The 6,520-nt window shown below is 41.9% G+C and overlaps 1 pseudogene; it reads right to left on the reverse strand.

Moving 5' to 3' along the window:
* Window positions 1-433: 433 nt before the first annotated feature.
* On the reverse strand, window positions 434-596 carry LOC114197879 (U4 spliceosomal RNA; annotated as a pseudogene).
* Between the last annotated feature and the right edge of the window lie 5,924 nt (window positions 597-6,520).

Below are 6,520 nucleotides of genomic sequence, written 5' to 3' on the forward strand. Positions count from 1 at the left end.
CAAACAGGCCAACTGCCTTGGGTGAGGGAAATCTACAGTTAAATGGTGACTTATTTCTATCATGAGATTGTTGTAGCAGCAAGTAAAATAAATGCACTAGACCTGCGTGTGTCAACGGAGGTAATTTCAAAGACACGTGAATGGAAAAAAATGCAAGTAGGCTAGATACATTAGGACAAAACAATACTTTACACTATTCAAAGAGACACGGCATATGTAGTAAATATATAAAAATGTGCATGAGAATAATATACATCTACTTCAAGGCAGTGGTTTTGTCGGGAGGAATAGGCAGAGCAGGGATGCGGAGACAGGGAGAGGAAGAAGGGGAAGTGAGATTTTAGCTCTGTTTATGTAGACTTTCAAAATATAAGTAGCAAAAATGGCAAAATGTTAACTCAAACTCAGTTATGTTACTGGTTGTGCTTTTCTGTGTCTTTAACATATTTAATAATTCAAAGTTACTTTTAAAAGAATGAGAGCAAAATAAATGACAATATGAAAGAATAAAAATAGTTAGAATAATCATATCCAGTTAGCAATAATCACGCCTCGGATAAACCTCATTGGCTACGATACTGCCACTGCGCAAAGCTAAAATAATCATATCCAAATAATATTTTCAAGTCAGCAAATATTGAGAATTTACAATGTTATAGATCCTTGCCAAAATGTTACAGATCATGTTGGAAAATTTAAATGACTATGGACAGTAAAAAAGTGATTACTACCATTAATTATTTGTTGTGAAATGAAGCACGAGGAAAATAGTAGATAAAGATTATATGAAAGAAGGGAGAATGGAAATTGAAAAAAAAATAATGGCAGGTTTATTTCTTACTGTGTTCAGGGGAAGTATCGATACATTACCTTCAGATTTTGTTAACAAAAGCTAAGTTCAGTATATGTGGTAAAAGACCTAAGGTGACAGCTAAAAGCATATGAATAGAAGGGATGAGTTCCAAATCAGTACAAAGAAAAAAAGAGGGAACTCTGAAAGGCTTTATTAATTCAACTGAAGGCAAAGAGCATCAAACACAAACTAAACAAAGACAAAATACAAATATAAGTCATCCACATATTTGTGAGTAGGTTTAACTAACACTTTCAAGAATCTGAAATGTGATACAGAAAAAAATGAGTATTATGCTATTTATACGAGACCTCTCACTGCCACTAAAAAACTATACTTGCAGTTCTAAAGCAAAAGAACAGAAGGATATACCCTGCAAAGAGAAATGAAACAGAGCAAACAAATCAACAGCAACAGAAAAAAACCACCACCAACAATAAGGCAGAAAGGAGCAAAAGAGTAGGAAATTGGTATAGCAATAATAACTTCACATAAAACAGAAAGCAAACTAAAAACATTAAGAAGTATAGAAAAAAACATAAGTCATGTATAATGCCAAATGCTGGTAACAATCACTAATATTATTTGTACATGTGTGTCCAGAACTGGAATTCTATCAAACATGTTTTTATTATTTGTCTTAGCCATTTATTGACATATTAGCATTTCATCATTCCTGAAAGTTCTTCAGCACCATAGTGTCTACTCTTTTCTACCATATGGATGGTCTATCATTTATTTATTATTTTGGGGTTTGGGATCATTTTTTTAAGATCCTTTCTAAATTTTTTTGGTGGTATAAGTAGCATTGTAATGACACACTCTTGCATAAATCTGTATGTAGTTTTCTGCACTGTTTTCCATTTGCCTTTAGCAGACAAAGAGTAGAAGGAGCTGAATATATGTGGGTGGGAAACTATTTATATTTTGGCATCTTCAGGTTAACCTGTGTGATGCATGGCACAAAAGGTTAGATAGAGGGACAAACTTGATTTAACAAAATGTTTCCCTTCGCTGGTGGTAATGCCCGGAAAGAACAGGAAGAATCACGTTGGCCCTTTCTCCCAACAACTGGCTGGGTAGTTGCTTTGGTCCAGCTGTCAAGTCAAGTCAAAGTCTCTGCAGATACAGAGATGGAAATACAGAAGTCGGTCCTCATGGAGCCCAGACACATCTAAGAAGACATATCCAAGGACAGGAAGAACAACATGACAATTGCTGTAAGGGAAGGGCCAGATCACTCTGAGGTGGCTTTTCAGGACTCCATTTACCTTTTACTTAAATCAGGGGCAGACATTGCTAATATAATTGAATTATTGATAGTACTGATTAATACGTATAGAGCGTTACATTTTGGAAGTACTCTCTGTATATTTGCATTCTCTAGAAGCATTCTTTTAAATGTTTCTAAGATTATTGTGGTTTTTTGAAGAGCAACCTGTGCCTCAGTCTGACCTCCCAGTCTAATCCACCTGCACCACACATAAAGCCTCGAGCACAGCAAGACCCTAAGACTTCCACAGTTCACCCTGGACCTGTGTGACCAGCCCCGGGTAATGGATGCCCCAGTGATGTCCCACTGCAAGTGAACTTTATGAATGTTTCACCTGTCCTCATGCCCCTCCCCTTCTTGAGAATAGGGACTGCCCACTGATGACAAGCAGGGACATCCCAGGACACATTTGATATTTTGCTAATGAGATAGTTCCAGGAAATGCAAAGACCAGACCAGGATCGGAGCAAAGATAGAGAATTTTATCGCCACAGTGAATTTTTACTGCAACTCCCTTGCCTGCAAACAAGGCAGATGATGGGGTGAAAAAAAAAGCAAGCAGTACCAACAATGGCTTTGCCATACACACCCCTAAAATGTTGTCTATGCACTTGTAGACCGGCCTGGCAGAAACATGGGCAGCTCCGGTGACATGTTGGAGAAGACATTTACACACAACAAAGAGAGTTCTTGACTCGTCGAAGCGGTGATTAAAACTGGTGAACAGCTGTTAGGGAATCTTAGGAAAATAATAATATTCTCATAATGTCCTGTAAACTAAAATCCAGTCAACAATCATCCAGGTATTTCTGAGCATCGACTATCATCGGCCCGAAAGGAAAGGCACACGTCGGACAATCCTGGGATATCAGATGGGTCAGGTGAACATAGGTGTTAGGGAATTTTTAAAAACCAGGGTAGCTGAATGAGCCACGATCAAAACACAGTCTATATTGGGGCTGAACTGATTAGCTTGCCAGGTAAGGAGAGCTGCATTGTGGTAATAATCTGGAGCAGGTTCAGCAAATCTCCCCAAATGTGCATGGGGTGGGGCAGGACATAAACAAAGGAGGATTCTGAAAAGTCCCTTCTGGCTGATGAGTGAGAATTGAAAAGTCTCCCTTGGGACCGATAGTTCCTACAGTTTGACATCCCTGGGGCATCCATTACATACGGTCCAGGGTGAACCGTGGAAGGCTCAGGTAGTCTTAGGGTCATGCTGCATGCAATGCCCTATGCACATTGCCCTGGAACTGAGCAGAGATTTCTTTTAGCACCCACAGGCAATGGGGAACTACTGAAGCCTCTTGATAAGGGCAGTAAATGATCAAGAGAGTATTTTAGAACTATGACGAACTTGGTAGCCCATTGTTGTCCAATATGTACCTTCTGTTTGTCATAAAGATATGACCAGTATAATACTGATGTCAGTTTCAGGAATGACATGTTTGTTTGAGCCAGTTTCCATCCCTTGGCTATGTTTTTGTGCCCTAATTATTGACGGATCTGGGACTACACCTGAAAGCGGATCCTGTTCACTATACATAGTATTCTAGAATTCTAACGTGGTAAGTAGAAGAATCTAGTACACACCTAGCACACATCAGTTCTCTTCCCTGCAATGGGAAAGGTAAGCTTGTGGGCGGGCCCCTCTAGGCTGGGGCAAGTTCTGGCCAGTGCCCGGAGGAAATGGGTACAGGGACATCTAAGGCAGGAGGCTGAAGCAAGACTGAGGCTCCAGAGCATAGGGGAAGATGAGTACAAAGAATCCTAGAGAGATGCTAGCCAAAGTACAAGGTCATTCTTGGTGAGTAGGTGCGGGGCTGAGTGTCCATGGCTAGCAGCTGGGCTTTACAAAGCCCCAGAGGGCTCCAGCTTCCTGGAAAAGACCTGGGGGTTGGGGGGCTGAATCGTGATTTATGTACAGACTCTTCTTTAGACCAGACTGAACACCTCTTCAAAGGTCTTTTTTACGCATCTCGCATCCCCAAGCATCTGGCACATTGACTCATGAACTTGGATCCTCAGTGCCTATCAGTTACATTTTATTAAAAGGCCTCTTTCTTCCACAGTCAGAAACCAAAGGAGGCTGAAGGTCCAGGCTGAATTCGTAGTGTCAAAAAAAAATCTACAGTTAGCACTTTCTCCCTTCCCATCACCCACACCTCAAATCCCGGCCTCAGGGGATGTTGGGTCCTTACCTGCTGGCTCTCTTCCTCCACTCAGCCTCCCCTGGGGATGTCTGTTCCCTGAAGATCCTGCTTCCTTTCAAAGGAACCGTGTCTCCTTTCTGGTTGCAAATCTAAACCATACCAGAACAAGGATTTATAAACACATCACAGCCGAGCTGAACAACGGCTTTCCATCAGAGATAAAAATGGCAACGTGGTTTTTCCACATCTGCCCTGGCTTGGGGCCAGCTCTGCTTCCGTGGGCATGGAAAGGCCTGGCTGGAGTCAGGTCTGAAGAGATGCGCCTGCCTGCAAGAGCACCCAAGGGAGCGGGCCCTGCTGCCCTGCCACCCAGCCCCCCGCCCCAACCCCAGGGCTGCAGCCTCTGAGGCACTGATTGGAAACTTTGAAGTCACGAATTCTTTATGATTACACACCACCCATGTGATTTGGGGCAACTCACTATTTTACCACCTTTATTGAAGTATAATTTACATACAATAAAATATGCCCATGTTAAGTATACAGTGCCATGAGTCTTGACAAATGTAGACCTGTGTTCCTACCACCATGATCAAGATAGAGAACACCTCCATGACCTTGAGTGGCTCCTCTCCTTGAGTGTCCCTTTACAGCCCGTCCCTACCTGAGCTCCAGCCCCAAGCATTCACCATGTCTGCCTTTTCCAGAACTTCCTGCAAATGACACCCTACAGTGTGCACTCTTGTATGTCTAGCTTCTTTAACCCATCCTTATTCACCTATGTTCTTGCATATAATAGTCTTTGGTTCTTTTTTCAATCCTAAGTCGTTTTTCACGGCATGGATATACCCTAATATTTACCTGCTGATGGTCATCTGTATCATTTCCAGTTTGGAGCTGTTCTTGAATAAAGGTGCTATGGACATTTATGCGCAAGTTTTAGTGTACACATTTTCAGGATCCATGGGTAAATACCTAATTGTAATTGTTGGGTCATATGCTAAGTGTATGTTTAACTTTATAAGAATTGATATCCATTAGCAAAGTTGGCAGTACCATTTTGCATTCCCACCAGTGATGTGTGAGTGTTCCATTTGCTCCATATAATCATCAACAGTTGGTGAGGTCAGTCTTTTTATTTCCTTTTAGCTAGTGTCTTTGTGGGTTTGTGTTCTATTTCCCTGGTGCTTAATGCTGTGGATCATCTTTTTATGTTTGTTTGTTTGTTTAAGATTTTATTTATTACTCTGACAGAGAGAGAGAATGAGAGCGCAAGCAGGGGGAGCTGCAGGGGCAGAGGGAGAAGCAGACTCCCCGCTGAGCAGGGAGCCTGATGCAGGGCTCGATCCCAGGACCCCGGGATCAGGACCCGAGCTGAAGGCAGATGCCCAACCAACTGAGCCACCCGGACACCCCTCTTTTTATGTTCTTATTGGCCATTCATATAATTTCTTTTGTGAAGTGTTTAAATCTTTGAGAAAAGTCGCTTTTACCAAGCCCTGAGGACCATGGGAACACTCTAGATCGGGAGCCAGAGGTCTAGGGCTTGAAACTTAGCCCTGTAAACAGCCATGGGACTTCGGGACTCGAGGTTATGGATGTCTTCCATTTACAACAGGAAAAATGACTAGATTATCCTTAAAGTATTTTTCTCTTCTCCAGAGACTATGGCTACAATCTCCTTTTTTTTTTTTTTTTTTTCATTTTTAAGGCAGGTGCATCCCTCGGACTCAAAGAAACACACAATCACAGAATGTGAAACTGGAAAGGGACATTGGAGATCATTCAGCCCCTACGTGACTTCATGATTTCAAAGATTCTGATCAAAAATAAATTCAGTTTCACATGGCCAACAATTACAACAATGCAATGGCAAAGATGCAAATAATCCCAGGTGTCCTGGCTCTGGTAACTATTAATATGAGTTTGAGAAATAGGCATATATTCTGCCTCTCACTTCCGAGAAAATCCCTGGGAGTAAAACCTGGGCAATGTGATTTTGTTTTGTTTTGTTTTGTTTCTTTTTACCCAAACTAGGAATTTCCATTTGCACCCTTGGCATTCACATGAGCAATAGAAGGCAGTTAATGTGAAGGATCTGGAGGGGTCCTGAGACCAGGCGTCAGTTTAGGGAAGCTTCTGCACCCTGGTTTTGCAGGTGCGCTCCCATTAAAACGCAAACCCAGCACCCCCAGCCCAGGCAGACTGCCTGTTTGCAGAGCTTAGACTGCTATAAACATT

This window comes from Eumetopias jubatus, unplaced genomic scaffold (assembly GCF_037043125.1).
Source record: "Eumetopias jubatus isolate StellerSeaLion01/CBP00866 unplaced genomic scaffold, mEumJub1_p1.0 scaffold_10, whole genome shotgun sequence".
Taxonomy (NCBI): Eukaryota; Metazoa; Chordata; class Mammalia; order Carnivora; family Otariidae; genus Eumetopias; species Eumetopias jubatus.